Below are 19,443 nucleotides of genomic sequence, written 5' to 3'. Positions count from 1 at the left end.
CATGCCAATTCTTTATTTGTCTTTTCATGCAAGTACTCGAATACAACCACAGTCTTCTGGGTTGTCAGTTTTCCTACCGAAGGTCGGTGGTTCTCTCCAAGCACTTCGGCTCCCTCAACCAATAAAAATGACAACCACAAAAAACACAATAGTACTGAATGCGGCGTTTAACATCAATCAATCAATCCATTTAATACAAATTCAAACCGATAGGTGATCTTTGGAAGGTGACTAATCGTCCAAGGATTATGACAACGTCTGAGAATATTAACATGGAACATTTCCACGAATTTTTAGGTCGTCTTGATTTTTTTAGAATTTAATCTTCAGAATTTAAACAACACAAAATGAATTTGTGCTTAAGCCGGCACAAATCCACCGGTTTTGAATGTTGACAATCTTAACTATGGTTATATAAAAGTAATGCAGATTAAATAAAATACTTTTGTACTTTCTTCAGAGTAAAAACGTTTGAAAAAGATGTGTGAGTTTTTATTCTGACTCTAATGGGTTCTAATCGTATTTGTTTTTATTTATCTTAAATATCTTAAATGCATGCAAGACTAAGGCCGTACGGTGACCTATAGGTGTTAATTTCTGTGTCATTTTGGTTTCTTGTGGAGAGTTGTCTCATTGGCAATCATTCCACATCTTTTTTATATAATCTTTTAAAATAACGTGAAGTTTATGTTTGAGGAATGCGTTGCAAGCGACTAAAGGTGATTTGAATATTATGATGTGTTGCGTTTCTATACAGTATAAAATAATTTCCTTTTTAAATAAATGATAAATAGCTTACTCAAAAGTATTTTATATAACTCTGACAATATTTATTAGTGTTTTGAAATCAGGTATCGGGTAGTGATAAGACCCATAAACCCCAAAGGTATTTGAGATGATCCATCATAAATCTTAAGAAAATATTAATATATTTTCAATAACTGGGGAAATAAACATATATAGCAAATATCATAAAAGCAAACATTTTATGTACTTCTATAGAAGTCAGTTCGAGTTCACATACATGTAATTAATTGTATAGAAAATTCATAAATATTTTAATTAAACAGTTGCCTTTTATACGTTTGAAAACTACATGCAAAGGTATTTCAATACAACATGATTGAAATATCGACATTTTATCGAGTTAAGGATGTACTTAGATAATGATTAGGAATTTTTGTTAAATTTTCGGACTCCTGTGTTTTTTCCTGCGATACAGGGTAAAATAGTTTACCCATACAATCATTTTACTTTTCATATAAGACTTCAATAGCTCAGAAAAGGTCATTCGCCAACATTGAATCAGAATACACATTTTTTCTATCAATTTGAGACCCTATTAATACCAATGTAAATATAGGTTAAAGCACGAGTCGGCCTTTTCCCGCCTTTAAAAGAAAAAATCAAATATCTCGATAGGGAGCTCCATAAATTATTTATATGTTTAGCTTATTTTGTTCCTTAACTAATATTCTTCAAACTTTTAGATTTTTAATTTCGCCTACGTACATTCATAACAAAATTATCACATGACACAAATTACCATTTGCTATGTTAAATCATTGATAGACTTAGCAGACAATTATCAAACTGATTGTTTGTTGAGTTCTTATTCGGAATCAAAGTGAAACATTTGTCACTGGTCGACATTTATAATGTTTCGATTTTGAAATTATTACGATCTACAACATCAATAAATTTCAAATGTGTCTTTTTAAATCAAATTTTTGAGATATTAGAACAAAATAGGGTTGATTTTTTTTTATCAGAAGCTGGAAAAACTATCAGCAACCGCATAACATTATACATTAAACATTAGACATTATTTTATTATACCAATCATGGACCCTTGTCAGGCAAGATACAAAATCATCATAATAACAAGGGACAATAATTCGACTGTCTTTCTCCCTTATTGGTTTTTAAATCATCCATATTGAGTGTTTAGTTAACATTTTTTGTCGAACTTTTGACTTTGATCTAAGCAAAGAAGTTTACACTTATCTTTTGTACATATAATGTATATCATCAGTTATTTACTTATTATTACATGTACAATACTAACCGGGAAGTCTGAAACAGCCTCCTTGCTTTAAACATACACGTGACGAGTTTACAATTCGGCGAAAACTAGGCTTAACTGAAATAACGTAACCTTTTTTTATGACGTCACATATACTCGTCGAAAAGTTTTTCCTGGTTTCACCAAATACGGATTTAATAAAACTGTCAAAGAAAAATAATTAAACCATCATAAATAGTTCAAACGATCCGAATTCATCCTGATAAATCATAAAAGCACCAGGGGAAAAACCAGAATATTTAAATTCGGATTTCTATATTTTTAGGATCACTGTATTTGTCAAAGTTGAAACATGATACATTGTTTTATAAATAGATTTTTCTCTTTTTTAATTGTATTCAAATAATTGTAATCGTTTTGTGATCATTTGTACTAAATATATATTATAACTTGTGATTATTCTGCCTGTAATGGGCGTCTTTAATTGACAATAAAATATTGATTTGTATTGAATAATTCGTAAACAAAAAAAGCATGCTTTAGAACTTGTCTTTGCCTTTGCTCGTTAATGTGACATATGACGTGGACTCTAATTGACGTGACCAACTGGGTACTCAAACAGATTTAATAAATCTTAATTTCCCTATACTTTTCTAATGTTATGAAAAAAAGAAAACCCTGCAACAATAATATTATTAGACAAACTAGTTAATGAATTCACTTTACCATCATTGCATCTGACATCGTCACTAAAGGTTTCATTTTGAGTGAGATCACGTCTTTATTTTAGTATTCTTTAACTTTTCCAATAGTCCATTTTCAAATTACCGACTTTTGACTCGTTTCGGCATGTTACTTTCTCTATGGTAGGACGTTCTGGTACTCGATCAAGCAAGAGCAACTTAAATAAGTCAATTCAAAATTTAAATCAGTAAAATTTTGTGAGAGAAAGGTACATGTAGCTGTTTTTAAAGTGCGTTCTATACATGATTAAATCATCAAAAAACAGTAAACTTTCCCCCCAAAAGTCACCCATTATATATAAGTTTTTACTTTTGGTTGCTCGTAATTGACCGAGTACGAGAATATCCTACCACTTCAGCACTCCATCATTAAATTGATTTTTGCATTTGTTTGTCTATGTTTTTAATTAGTTTGTCTCCTTTAATATCTATTTTTACTAATTTTTTTTTAATTCTGTGAGCCCCATGTATAACTAATTATATAAACGCATTAAATAGTAATTTGTCTCCAACTCTTATGCATAGCTATGATGCATATATTTGGAAGCCTTGTACAAAGTTAAGTCTTACAAAACACTTTGATGTCTGGCGCAATACCTGGTGCGAAGTGCAGCCTCACAAAGCACTTTCGTGTCTGGTACAAAGTCCAGTCTTACAAAATTTTCTGTTTCTATTGTAACGAATATACACTGCTTATTTGCACTACACTTTCATCTTAACGTTGTACTGAATATCAGGAATGTACCCGTAACATAGTACTAATAATCTATGTTCGTACATGATATATATCACGTATAAATATTTCAATTAAAGTTCATTATATTTACTCAAGAGCAACATACATGTTTGTTTTTAACTAGTCGTTTTAATGGTATGATTAAACTGCTTTCGATTGTTTGAAACTGCATTCCTCGGACTTGGTCAAGGCATTTTCAAATTTGTTTTGACTTCTTTTATTTGTGTATTTTGTGTTTTTGTTAGATATGTTATGGCTTTGTATCGATCTGATGAGTTAAGGCCTTTTCCACTAACTTTTTAATAATCGTTTAATAATTTATTATGTTTAAATCCACCGCCTTCTGTGAACGCTTGGCCCAAGACAGGGGCCTGTAGTTCATTGGTTTGTTGCTGTATGTCTTATTATTCTAAACATATCTTGGAAATGTTAGTCGAGTCAAAAACTATGAGTGACAGTGAAAGAAATGATTCGTTTTAACGCAAAATTGATAAACATAATCAATCAGCTCTACATTTTGAATTATCTAAAAATGTAGGTTACTTTAATTTAAGTCAACAGAAAAAATAAACCGAACACCTATAAGTCAAATACGTTTATCATGACGTGATATTGCAGATTTATCGCTTTTAATATAAAATGCTGTCAAAAGAATTAAATTCCAATACGAATTTTGTTCGGCATGGAAAATATAGTCTATCAGTCTTATGTGCACATATACAGAAACATGTATGCATCAAAGAAGATTGGCAAATTTTCTTGAAATTGTTCATTCGACATTGAATATTATGTCGCATCAATTCGCGTCTATTCGCGTCAATTTTCGTATAATCAAAGTCACGCTGGCATTATCAGAAGAAAAGAACAAACATACTTATGTTCTGAAGTTTCAAACAAGTCTTATGTTTTTTCAACATGAAACAAAGACATATTGATACAGGCTTGAAAAAAACACTTTTTTTTATACATCGCGATCAAAAAATACCATTGCAATTTCATTATGTGAGGAAAGATATTCATTATTTGACATTTTGTGTTAACCGTTATCAATGTGTTTTTTTTTTTGTTTTTTTTTGCCAACTGGTGTATGTAGTCTTTCTAGAAAGTTGTTTTGTTCGTCCCGAGCAATAGGTGGTTTCTCAGGGACAACAAACTTGCTATTACCCTCATAACCAATTAATATGGATGTATCATGTTAACTTGATTGAAATGCAGACCATATGACCACCGTTTGTTTACAATGTACATGTACATATATGATATTGACGACAGCCCTTTTCTACTTCGAATTTAGAACCTTAGTCATTTAATGTTTAGTTCTATAATAATTTTTGTATATGTGTGTGGTACGAAAACAAATTAAAACATGAACTACAATTGCTTACATATTTTGTTTTATGTACACATGTCTGCGAAATAAACCAGTCTTATGAATGAATAAAACATGTAATTTCGGTAGATTTCCCAATAATTACCAGCAAATGATGGACAAACAGAAAAAAACTGATTTATTCATTCAGTCACGCAGTGCATGTGAAAAATCTACACAGGAGAAGATAATAGTGTTCTTTAATTTGAAAACAGAACACATGCAACTGATATGATAAAAACTATTTCAAGACTAGTTTTTCTTGTTTATTCATTTGGAGAGGGTCTGGAAAGGGTTTACAGAATAGAGAATATTGGGCAAAAACTTCAAAATAAAGGGCAAAAAAATACAGAATAGAGAAAAAGGGGTTATTGATATGTAAAGAATAGAGAATAATGGACAAAAAATATAAAGAATATAGAAAATTAAACAACACAGAAAAGATTGACCCCTTCCTTTCCCTCTTTAAAATACGTATGCATTTCCTTACTACTATAGTATTTACAGTACATGTTTGCTTATGCCATGATATATTTTAAAAGCACAAGAAATCCATAAATCTGTTATGTTCTATTCCCAATAGGCTTTTTCTGCTATTACTTATATGAACATTTGAAGTGTTAAATTAGTTTTAATGATATAAACAACTTCAGTTATATCTCATTTGAAAATGCTTTAACAAGATTATCAAAATGATAAATATTTAAGAATTGCCAGTCGTATTTTTCGCTTGTTGGTTCTAAACTGAAGCATGTGCGAGTTTCTATAGTAAGAAACGGATCGATTTCTTAAGCTCTATTCTACGTGTATTTTTTTTAATCAAGTACGATCATTGTACGCCGGTGTGGACTGAATTGTTCGTTGTATTTGTATCTTCTTTGTTCTCAACTTAAACCACGCGAGAGCTTCTCTTGTCACAAACTAATCGGTCTTCTATTAACATTGATTAAACATGTAAATCTTGAGTCAAACCACGCGAGAGTTTCTCTTGTCCCAAACTAATCGGTCTTCTATTAACATTGATGAGACGTGTAAATCTTGAGTCAAACCACGCGAGAGTTTCTATTGTCACAAACTAATCGGTCTTCTATTAAGCTTGATTCGACATGTAAATCTTAAGTCATTAAGTATGGACAATAGAAAGTATTTCAATATCACTTTGGAAACAATAATAATAATTAAAAACCAATTGTTCAGAGAACAATTGAAGGTCTTTCCACCATTAAAGACTTATTTTGATATTAAAATATGAAAAATCAGTTTAAAATGTTAGTTCTTTATGATGTATTAATATGAGTTTGAAGCACAGGTCAAAATCTAGAACATCCAATTAGCCTATGACCTTGACCTAAATTTCAAGGTCACAAACAATGGACCTTAAATCAAAAGACCCTAGGTCGTGAATATGTATTGTTAATGAGTTATATCACTTTACGCGTAATTCCAAATAAAGGATGGATGAAAATTCCCATTAATTGTTTACGTACCCGTTCAACCAAAATATATAAGTAACGACATGTTGCAACTAATAATTTAGTAAAAATAATTTGTCGATATGTTATACAGTGTTTAAAATTAAGCGGAAATAAGCCAAAATCAAAATTTATAATATGACCTTGACCTTTGACCTTGACCTTATTCTTATTTATTTGGACCAAGGATCTCAAATCAAAATACCGTAAGTCTCTATCACTTATGGTTTACCAGTTAGAAACGCATTTCACTTATATCAAATACATAAGGGGGAATAACTCTCATATGGAGTCTCCGGATAGCTTCGGTCAAAATTAAACTCCGAATTCTGAAGATGTAACGAGGAATTTGGTAAAATAAATTTGTCGTAATCTTTATGGTTGCGAAGGAGTAGTGGCCAAAAGAAAAAACAGTGTTTGGGGAGATAACTCTTACAACGTATTTGGTTACGCCTTTGTCAATTTTTAAAGCGTATAAACTATACGATATCATATTCCAAATATCTAAGCTACATCTTTTGAAACATCAATAATACGCAAGAAAAAAATTAGGCGGAAGAAAAGAAAAAAAAATAATAATAATAATAATCAGAACAAAATCAAAAGGTCTTCCACGGAATGTGGAAAGACCTAATTATAAATTCTTTATTTTCAGAAGGCAACACAATTAAAAAAACATTCAATCGTGATTCAAACCGTGGCCTTCTACATCTACATATAAGCTGGGTATACTATATTGACAAGTAAAACAGTTCCAGATATAAAATATCACAATTCTTAAAAACAATTTGCACAATCAAATGAGTATTAGATAAGCAATACCATGATATTAATACACTGTTTACAAGAGTAAATTTCTCGAAGGAAACGATTAAATATGAATACATCTGATTTCATGTAGTTAATTTGATAACATACTTTCAATGATTTTCTTAAACGGAGTGTAATCATTCAGCATTGTGCTATTCTTATCACTTGTAAACGTTTCTTATTTTATACTCTTATCTCATCAATATGACATCCACTGTGCATCTTGATCTTAAATTACACCTCATCTAAAATCTAATTTATCCTTTTCTTAAATTATGATTGATTACTGTTTGATTGCCACCCATTGTCACTTATTCACGCACGATGATGATGAGGATGATGATGTGAATGATTATGATGACGATGGATCGATTATAGGGTTTTTAATTTACGTCCAGTTGGAAATATAACATTCACATAAGGGTGATAATATGTTAATGTGGTATGTATATGAATCCTGCTTTGGAAGAGCATTTATTGTTATTAGTCTTCATTTCAAAGTCACGACGAGGCGTTCAAAACTAAGCACCTAACCGCCAGTGGAATTCTTGTTAGATGTCGAGAACGCAACGTCGATGCCTTGACAATCAATGATTTGGAGTAACATACAGACATTAACATATATAATAGACAAAACAATATAACAAATATCATTGTAACATGCCCGACAATCAATTTTATTATTCCGTTATTCTCTTTTCCTTATTTTCGTTTGTCTATTTTTGTCTTTTCTGGGGTTTTTTCGGCACTACATTCTTTATTTTTCACCCATTATTCTTTAATATTTTGTAAACTTTATTCAGAACCTTACGCAGCACGAAATATATATCGCACCCGATACATGTACCAATCCAATTGCAGGCGTCTAATATTTTCCTAAAGTTTGATATTTCAGTTCAAGCACGTACCCGATACATGTACCAATCCAATTGCAGACGTCTAATATTTACCTAAAGTTTGATATTTCAGTTCAAGCACGTACCCGATACATGTAGCAATTAATTTGCAGACGTTTGATATTTTCCTAAGGTTTGCAATAACCAGTTCTACAGATTGTCTCTTGTAAAATTCAATTAATCGTGTATTGATATCAATCGCATAGTCAACAATACATTATTTTCAAAAGTCCACAAAGTGAAGATATTATCAAAAGTTGTATGTTTATGCTTATCACCACGGCAACGAGAGCGTGAGAAAATAATTTTAAAGATAACTGGAAAAACGCTGCAACTCTACAGTTAAATAGTCAGACATTTATTTTACCGTGAAATCATTGGACAGGAACGACGACTTATAATTTGTACACTTTTCATTAATTTGCCTTTTTCTGCAAGCAATCATCTTTATGCAAGTAGATACATGTATGTTATGTTTAAGAATAATTATGAAAAAAAGAATTCAACACTGTTATATAACAAAGATAAGCACAGTACTGCTGCTATTGGAAAACGTTCAGATCTGTCTCTGGCTCTTCTTCTTACTTCTTTGTTTACAGAGAAACATCAGCTGGTTGCATGATGATAACTTTCGGGTTCTTGCGTGGCTTCACAGTATTGCTAATAATTACAATTTCTAATTTTCATATACTTTTTTTATATTAGTCTTTTCATGTAAGTGATCGAATACAACCACAGTAGTTTTACGACAATGTATCTCTCTTAGAGTAATCGCAGTCGGGAGAGGGGGATACCAACTTACCTTTACTCGTGTATATACACTGTGTATCATCTACATCGGATATAGGTACCCTTGACCTGGTTATCTGTTCATTGTTTAAGAAAACTTACATTACTGATCATTACTGTACATAAACCAACATACAGGTATCCAGGTAGTTATACGCTGGTATTTATACAGTTAGACAATGAACAGAGAACCAGGCCAAGGGTACCTATATCCAGTGGTGATGATACACATTGATATATGTAGCCTTTTTTTCTCGGACGGTTATAAGTATACTGAGTGCCAATAGAAACGCAACCCTTCGCATGTATTTTCCATTTAACACTCAGGTGCACTCGACTCCAATCTTATAAAGAAAAAAAATAATTAACTAGGATTGTCATTTTTCCTACCGAAGGTGGGTGGTTTTTTCCCGGCACTCCGGCTTCCTCCACAAATAAAAACTGACCGCCACGAAATAGCACAACGGTGCTGAAAGTGGCGTTAAACACCAATCAAACAACCAATCCATTTAATATAAAGTCAAACCGACAGGTATTCTTTGGAAGTTTACTAATCGTTCTTAGATTTTGAAAGCATATGAGGATATTCACACGGACCATTCCCATAAATCTTCAGGTCTTCTTGATTTTTCAGAATTTAACCTTCAAAATTTAAACAATTTAAACAGCAAAAAATGAATGTGAGCTTTAGCTGGCACATGTCCAACGTACTTAATTCTTGCAAATCTTAGCTAAGGATATATAAAGGTGATACAGATTAACAATTTTCTTTTGCAGTTGGTGCAGTGTGATTACGTTTGGAAGAAATGTGTGTCTTTTAAATGTTAACTCCAATAAGTTTTAATGCCAGCGTTTATTTATTAATTGAAATAGAGTCGATGCGAGACTAAACTGTTAAAGTGACGTGGAGCTTATGTTTGAAGAATGCATTGAAACCGACCAAAGGTGATTTGAATATGACGTGTTGCGTTTCTACAAACACTCAGTTTAACATACTTTTTGTAGTAATGTTGATAAATAGGCAAGATGTTTTTGTTCAACCTAAATAAATCAAAACTATTTTACAATAATTTAATTTTGGATGTAACGCGTCTTCTGATTGGCTGACGTTATTTTGTTATCAGCCCATAGACATAATTTAGTCATGTGACCGCGACGTCATCAACGTTTTTTCATGGTTTTCTACGGTTCAAAATGGAATTTAGAATTAAATTATAAGAAATGACTGTAATATTTTTTCTGTCTATTCGAAATAACATGAAAAATGTGGTGCACACTGTTAAATAACCTGCTATGCGCGTTATTTAGTGTGCACCAAATTTTTTATGTTATTTCTTCATAGACAGAATTTTTTTTACAGTCATTCTTTAACAACTCTGACGTTATGAGTAGTGTTTAAAAATCCGGTATCGGGTAGTGACAAGATCCATAAACCCAAAAGGTTTATTTGAGATGATCCGTCATAAATCTTAAGATAATGTTAATATATTTTCATTAACTGGGGAAATAAATATCTCTATCAAATGCCGTATAAGCAAACATTATACTTATTTACAAGTCAGTTTAAGCTCCCCTACATGTAGTTAAACGTCATTAATTGAATGTTTAGAAATTCATAAATGTTTTTAATTAAACAGTTGCCTGTTAAACGTGTGAAAAATGCATGCATGTGTATTTCAATACAACATGATTAAAAAATCGACATTTTATCGACTTAAAGATGTACTTAGGTAATGATTAGGAATTTTTGTGAAATTTTCGGACCCCTGTGTTTTTTTCCTGCGATACAGGGTAACATATTTTACCCCATACAATCATTTTACTTTTCATATAAGACGTCAATACCTCATTCACCAAAAGTTTTATCAGAAAGTACATTTTTTCTATCAATTCGAGACCCTAATAATACCAATGTAAATAAAGGTTAAAGCACGAGTCAGCCTTTTCCCGCCTTTAAAAGAAAAAATCAAATATCTCGATAGGGAGCTCCATAAACTATTTATATGTTTAGCTTATTTTGTTCCTTAACTAATATTCTTCAGACTTTTAGATTTTTAATTTTGCCTACGTACATTCTTAACAAAATTACCACAAGACACAAATTAGCATTTGCTATGTCATCTCAATGATCGACTTAGCAGACAATTATCAAACTGATTTTTTTGTTGAGTTCTTATTCGGAATCAAAGTGAAACATTTGTCACTGGTCGACATTCTAAGAAGAACTCAATGACAAGTATTCAAAGAGTGTAGTGACATCATTTATTCTGCGATGTGTAAAAGGAGGGTCTTGATTAAAAAGAAGATTTGGTATGATTGTAAATGATACAACTCATTACAAGAGACCAAATACCACAAATATTAATAGCTATAGGCCACCGTACGTACGGCCTTCAACACAGGTGAGGTCTGTTGTCGAGAAAAGCTGAAAAGCATCGGATTGTTAGGGATGTATTTTGTGAGGGTCTGAATGGGGTTTATAGAATAGACAGAATAGAGAATAATAGGGAAAAAGCGCAGTTCAAAGGGATAAACGATATAGAATAAAGAAAAATAGGCAAACAAAAAATTAAGAGTTAATCAACGTTTACTTGAAGATGAACGTGCAGTCTGTTTGCAGAATGAGTTGCAAAAGACCTAAGGGGACTTGAATATGATGTGTTGCGTTTATATAAACACTAAGTATAACATACTTTTTTAGTAATGTTGATAGATTTTTCGTTCAAACTAGATATCTCAAAATATTTTACATAACCCTGACGATTTTTATTAGTGTTTTGAAATCCGGTATCGGGTAGTGCTAAGATCCATAAACCCAAAAGGTTTATTAGAGAGGATCCATCATAAATCTTAAGAAAATATTAATATATTTTAATTAACTTGAGGGAATAAATATCCATATAAAAAAAACGTATTAACAAACATAAACATTATATATACTTCGGATCTTAGATGTCAGTTTAAAAAGTTCACACATAATATGTAGTTAAACGTCATTCATTGAATGGTTAGAAAATTCATAAAATGTTTTAATTAAACTGTTGTGTGTAAAACATGTGAAAACTACATGCATTTGTAATTTAATTTCAATATAAAATGATTGAAATATCGACATTTTATCGACTTAAGGATGACGTAGGTGAGGTTTAGAAATATATGTCAACTTTACCCCTGCGATACAGGCTAGGGTAAAATATTTTACCCCAAACAATCATTATTCTTTTCATATAAGAATTCAATAGCTCATTAAATGTCATTCACCAGCATTTAAGCAGAATATAGATTTGTTTCTATCAATTTGAGACTCTTATAATACCAATGCAGCATATAAGATAAAAGTCCGAGTTGGCCTTTTCCCGCCATTTAAAACAAACACATATATCTCGAAAAGGAGCTCCTTTACCTATCATTATTTTTAGCTTATTTTGTTCCATAACTGATATTCTTATTTTTCATATACTTTAAGTATCAATTGCAAATTCGAGATTTTTAATTTCATCTTCATACATTCTTAACAAATCTGAATTACTGTTATGTTTGATTTGGGTAAGTTAAAACGAGTGACTTTCACATGGTGTTCACATTATGGGATGTTAAGACCATATCATCTTGGTGGGAGAGTTCTCTTAGTATGTTATTTGCAGGGAGCATACGTGCATCTTTTTGAAACAAAATTTCAGCAAATTTGTTCATAAAAGATATCGAATAGGTAACCAAACGACAAAAAAGAAAAAAGAAAAAAGGCATCTAGAGGTCAACATATGGTCTCCAATGATTTATTAAGATAAATTTCATTGTCAAATCATTTTACAAGATATGCTCTCAAGTGATTTGCCATTGTTGTAATGCAATTTTCTTTCACCCAATCCATGCCTTTTTTGTAGGGGGGAAACAATCAGAGAATAGGTTTTTGATTCATTGATATCTCCCGCATTTGTATTAAAAGATTAATGGTAAAAACTAAGTCGAAGGTATATAGTAGGTTCTTCGACTTGTTGTTGAATACATTTTAACAATTAAAAAACAGCATTTAACTCACTGTTCCTCTACTACATTGGTAAGGGTCTAAATGGGAACAGGTGATCAATTCAGCATTTATTTTCTCCATTCTTTACTTTTTTTCTATTTATTTTTTCTATTTAAGATTCCAATTATTCTTTATCTCCCTTCTTTGCTTTTTTTTTTTCATTATAACTTTTTATTTCGTATGCTCTTTCTTCTACTTTTTTTTCATTTCTCATTATGTAAAACCTATCTAGATTTTTTATCGGTTCATCTCACATTATTAAAACATATCAAACTTATTTCAACAATGCCTGTTGCCTGTTTTTTTTATGGTAACCATAAGTTAATGTCATTTGTTAAAGTGTATGAGCACGGAATGACGAAGGATTTTTCAGTTGATGGTAATCCAAATAATGCGTTAAGATAACACCCCGAGCTGTACATATCTTATATTGGTGTTGCACGATTGTGGTCAATGTAAGAGACTCCTGTCACTAAGCTATTCTATCTATCTCACAGTAATACAATCTGTGAAAATATCTCGTTACGAACAATGCTCTCGTTAGTGCCTCTGCAAACGTTTCTTTTTTTATTCATACAATGCTACATGTATATACAGACTAAATATCTGTTTCCGTTTGATCATATGTTATACTCCCTTTATTCGTCAGAAACAATACTGAAATATTTCTTAAATTTCCAAGATAAACTGTTTTCTCAGAATGGTTCTTCGATTTGGAACTGAAACTTTAAAAGAACTTCAATCCAATGACACTTAAACTAAGTAACCGATCTTAAAATCTCGTAAAAGATTCAGAAAAGACAAATTAAGGTATGTAAAAAATATGCGAGGGAATCACATGAACTCCAAAAGGAGCTAGACCGGGTACGTTGGCACGGAAACGGATGTAAAGTTGTGGTACAACAGAGAGAATTTCGGATGCATTCATGTCAAGTAATTCTAAATGGCGTGAATAATTTTTGACTATAAAATAAGAAAAAAAACTAAACAAGCACCAAATGTACATAAAAAAATAAGCCATTACCAGTTAGAGTACCACATAGAATGAGACAACTTCTTGTAAACAGTTTAGATGCTGTACGGTATGGGTTTTGCTAAATGTTGAAGGTGTATCGTACCGTTGACCTATAGTCGCTTGCATATATCATATTTTGGTTTCTGGTGTATAGCTACCCTTTTGCCAATCAAACAAATTAAAACTTCTAAATTTAAAAAAAAAAAAAAACACCAACCGCATCCCATTTTTTCCCAATCAATATTAACAACTCTAAAGATAAATCCATTAAAAAAAGTAAACCAAATGAAAACTGCAGGTTAAAAATGTTAAATTCTTACCTTGATTGAAGTACCCGTTAACACACCTTTAATCAGTTGTTATCAACAGATGACAATAGTCAGCAAAAAATCAATTATTCTAGCAATCCCCCTATTACAAAATGAACATTAATTTAGTTCAGAAATATCAAGAACTTTGAGTGCATTTCATTGGCCTGCAAGTATTTCCAATAACGGGTATATTTATCGATACCTGGGGTCAAAAGGCTATAACTATTTATGTCTCCACCTGCAATTATTAAGTGTGTACAATGTAATTGATACCCGATTTAAAAAAAGCTGTTTTTAGCATCATATACGGGTGGTTTCATTTTTTACTTCACTCTTCATTTGTTTTATGGTCGTCTGCTGTTTCTCTTTTTTTTTGGCGCGTTTTCTTTTGGATACCTAATAGAACCTCTAATCAGTGTTGTACATCGTATAATTTGTAACCAAAGAAACTGAAATAAACAAACCATTGTGAACCGGTCGTTTACTTAATTAAATAATTAGTAGATTTTAATTCATGATAGAGTCGTTAGAATAAAGTGAAAAGTATCGAAAATCAATGAAAATAGCAGCAAGCCAGGCTAACTGTTCACTGGATCAGGAATTTTTCTCTTCGTTAAATCGATATACTGTAAAATAACGTTTGTACTTGATATTGCTTGTCCGAGATTTATTTTATTTTCCAGATGTGATATGGAATGCTTATAGATTTACTTGGAATTTTGTCATATATTTTATTAAGCGAGATAGTATTAAAATGTGTCATATGTTTTTATAAACGAGATAGTATTAAATTTTGTCACATGTTTTAATAAACAAGATCATGTCTAGATTCGTGCACATTAAATCAAAGTTATTGCACTTTTCACAATACTATCATGTCATTTACAAAGACATAGAATCGATAGTAATAATACATTTCTATCTTTAGATCAAGATAGCCAATTAAAAGTAGTTTAAAAATTATCTAGTTTTTGTTCTGTTGTGCTTTCGTTGATAAATCAAATTATATCAAGAATAAGGAATAGGCTAGGGTACAACGGCCCCAATGTCACGAAATAGCAGTCATAATATAAGTTTCAAGTGGATAATAATATTCTGTGCTATAATTTCTACTAGATCCGTACGTAATTAAGGTCATAGAAAATCCGTTCCACAAAATCAGATAAAGACATAGTTTTTAACAAGGTTTCCGGTGAAACTTTTGTTGGAAGAACAAATATATGTTGATACGAACACCCCATTCTTTCCAACGCATTATTGTGATCGAAAAGTGCTGATATTGTGAAAGTGAAATACATCTTCCAATAGATTACAAAAGAGGGGCGAACGATACCAGAGGGACATTCAAACACATAGATCGAAAATAAACTGACAACGCCACAACTTACAATAGACAATAACAATCAAACCAAGGAGTAAACAAAGACTCATAAAACCAAAAGACATTTACATAAACAGTTATAAATAATAAATAAGAAACAATACGAACTCCACTAAAACCCGGGAGTGAAATCAGATGCTCTGGAAAGGTAAGCATTTCCTGCACCGTATACGGCACCCGTCGTGTTATTTCTTTGTTCAGTTCGGTAAGGATGGAAGGTTATTAAGACTGAGGAAGAATATCAGATATGATTTCTGACACACTTTTGTCATAATGGCCAATAGATCACAACCGTTTCTAGGGTCCCGAATTGTTTTAGTTGCTGAGTTTATTCAGAATTGTATACCATAGCTTACGTAGGGCATATACAGTCAAAAGCAAAGTTTCAGGTGGGTCGTCTGCTAGGACGAACAAAAAATCGTTGACACCAACACCCAATCCTTTCCAACGCCCTATTGCGATCGAAAACATTACAAAAGTCCTAAAAAAGACCACAACTATTTTAGGGTCCCAAATTGCTTTGGTTGCTGAGTTCATTCTGGATTGAATACCATAAACGTGGTGTTAATTACAGTTTATTTTAAAGTGTGTAATAAAATCTATTCACAGTCAGACCGTTATGTTCTAAATGAGTACTGATTATAGATTTCTTTTGAACGAAGTCATTAAAGTTACATATCCCAGTTGTTTTACATAATCTACCCATAAATAATTGAAATGGCAAAATCAATCTACCATGCTCACAAGTAGAGAGAAAAGTTTGTATTGATATAAAGTCAATTAAAAATAGATCAAATTCAAATAAAGAAAAGGTATGGGCCATACCATATGCCACGAGAAAATTGAAATGCCATTTGTTTGATTTATAAAAAAAGAAGTTTGCCATTAAAACAACAAACCTCTTACATCCCACTCCTAATACCACCTTTCCTCTACAAAAGCGTTATACGAAAGGATAAATATACATGTATTACCGTCCATGAATTCATCAGTCCAATCTGTAGTCGAGTGGAAAGGATATTTACAACCGTCAAAGTCCGAAATGACCGACCAAACAGCACTATCGACGTTTTGCATTTGCGCCATATTTTTTTTGTTATTTCATTTGCTCAAATGTACAGGAAAACATAAGTCAAGTGACATATGATTTTTAAAGGGAATTAATTAAGAAAATAACAAAATAACCTTTTCAGCATTTTATCTGCTCACTTCCGGAAAATTGAAGAGCTTGAAAAGTGTAATCACCTGTATAGCGGGTTATTTTTGCGGGGTGCAAATATACAAGAACATCGGAACATTTTGATCTTGCATCATTGGCCAAAAGAATAGAAGACCATAGTAGCACAACTATGCTTGGACAAAATTGGAAACCTGTAATTGACAAAAAGGAAAAGTAAATGAATTAAACGATCTTTATAAATCTGTATTCTCTTATGTTGACTTTAACCAATACATCGATATTAGATATTACACCAACAAAATACTTAAACTACAAGAATGACCAAAATCATCAAACAGTTCTACGATGGCTATCACTATTATAATATTAATCATCATTATTGTCCTTTTAAAGAGTAAGAGTAAATAAATCCAGGGAAAGCTATAGGACAAGACAACATACCATGTAGAGTCTTGACAGAAGCTACTGAAAATGTTGCGCCATACCCCAACTTATTATATTCAGTTCTTTGAAAATAGAAAATACCAAAAGATTGATCACTTGGTTTTGTATAACCAGTAACCAAAAAGGGAGATAACACTGACCATACAAACTATAGGCCAGTATAGGTTGGTTCCCTCCGTAAAACATTCAGTATGAGTATGCGTTCGGAATATACAAATATTAACAAGAATTGTCAAGAATTTCAATAACGGCCGGGAAACAGACTAAGGCCAGTATCACTTACATCGATACCCTGTAAGATTGAATACATCTAAGAGAGGGACGAAAGATACCAGAGGGACAGTCAAACTCATTAATCGAAAATAAACTGACAACGCCTGGCTAAAAATGACTAAAGACAAACAATAGAACACATGACACAACATTGAAAACTAAAGAATAAGCAACACGAACCCCACCAAAACTAGGGGTGATCTCAGGTGCACCGGAAGGGTAAGCAGAACATGCTCAATATGTAGCACCCATCGTGTTGTTTATGTTAAAACAAATCCAGTAAATAGTCTAATTCGGTAGGTCACATTCATGAAAGGGAAGGAGATTGTAGTTACGACGTAAGGAACATATCCGATATCATATCTAAACTTCAGCAGGGTAATGGGTCATCTAGACAAAAACGAAACACTCTCAAGATATGCAAATATATTTAGACAGAAACATTCATTCGAACATCAGCTTATAAACACAGTCGAAAATCTTGTCAGAATAAGAGACAAAAAGAGCCTGCCATGTGCTGGATTTGATCTCACAACTTCTGTGTTGTAAGGCTAGTGATGAAATTGTTTTGCTACTGATATCACTCGTTAACATATTTGAATAACAAGCTATAAGCATACTCTGTATTGCGGTAAAAAACTTTCGCTTTAATCATTTAATCATTCACCAATAAATCTTGATATTGTAAAATATTCTCGTATTAGTATAAAAGCCACAATCAAGTGGTTGTTGAAGTATTTAACGACATACATATAGATTGGAGATTATACATTATTTACAACGTCGTTTTTCTATGTGCTTGTTGAACCGCTATAAACTGTAGGGCAAATAGAAATAGGTTTGATATTATAAAATCAAGTACTCGTGTATCTCAATGAGATATAGATTTCGTTTGCACGAAGTTGAGATTACACACTGTGATCTCTTTAACAACTCGTGATATATTATTGATCAAGTTTGTAAAACCACATAGAAATTAATGAAAATTATGTAAAAATCGTTGCTTGTAATTATCCATTCGTTTGATGTATTTGAGCTTTTGATTTTGTCATTTGATCAGGGACTTTTTGTTTTGAATATTCCTCGGAGTTATATTTTTGTTAATTTACTTTACCAGCGATAGAACAATCGTGCATGTTTTTTACGAATCGAGAAATCATCAATATACTAAAAAACTGTTTCGACTTTCACCAGTAATACTATATTTATTATACATATGTACACCAAGGATAAGGTTTGTTAAGATCTTTGGCACATAGCAAGACATGTTTATATATACATTTAGTAAGCTATAAAAGGCGACGAATAATGAATCCAAAAGAAGAAAAGGGTTCGATTTAAGCTAATAATGTTAAACGATAAATAATTATTGCAGATTGATTAAAAGACAAACACCGAAGTTTATGTTTGATTGTGACAGGCATAACGTATAATGTATATATGGCGATGTTAAACATTTAATCGCGTCTTCAACTATCACTGACTTCGGACAGTTACAAACATCCCAACATTAAAACCCAAACCTGTAGTTTCTACCTATAGTAACCAATTTTAAAAGAAACAAGGCAGTTAAAGATTATGGAAGCACCATATCACAATGGTAAGGGTTTTTACGTGGTGCTATCTAAGAGCTTCTAAATACCAATTTATAAACTCTGGATCAAATAAATATGATTCTTAAGGAAAAAGGAAAGTTATATAAAACCTTGGTAAACATTCTGTTATCATCGAGCTGGTGTATAACTTTAATAGAAGTAAACATAATAAAAACTTAAAAAACGCATACGAAAAGGCGGGAAATAATCTGGTGCTATAATTATTTACCAACTTTGTTCAGTTTTGCAGCGAACAAATGATAAGCAACCAAAACAATAAAGATAGAGCAAAAAAGGCTGACTTCACGAAATTTCTAAGTGAATTCAAATTACAATTGCTTATAGATTGATTATTGTTGTCTATGTGACAAAATAT

The 19,443-nt window shown here is 31.8% G+C and overlaps 1 long non-coding RNA gene across 1 annotated transcript in view; it reads right to left on the bottom strand.

Annotated features, from left to right (window-relative positions):
• Positions 1-14,315, bottom strand: part of LOC143059541 (uncharacterized) — a 44,961-nt gene extending 30,646 nt beyond the window's left edge. The window contains exon 1 of the long non-coding RNA XR_012973509.1: positions 14,204-14,315. This is a non-coding gene — a long non-coding RNA (uncharacterized LOC143059541). The remainder of the gene's footprint in view (positions 1-14,203) is intronic.
• Between the last annotated feature and the right edge of the window lie 5,128 nt (positions 14,316-19,443).

The sequence above is a fragment of the Mytilus galloprovincialis genome, chromosome 14, assembly GCF_965363235.1.
Source record: "Mytilus galloprovincialis chromosome 14, xbMytGall1.hap1.1, whole genome shotgun sequence".
NCBI lineage: Eukaryota > Metazoa > Mollusca > Bivalvia > Mytilida > Mytilidae > Mytilus > Mytilus galloprovincialis.
The sequence above is the reverse complement of the archived record's forward strand: the minus strand, read 5'-3'. Positions and strand labels throughout refer to the sequence as shown.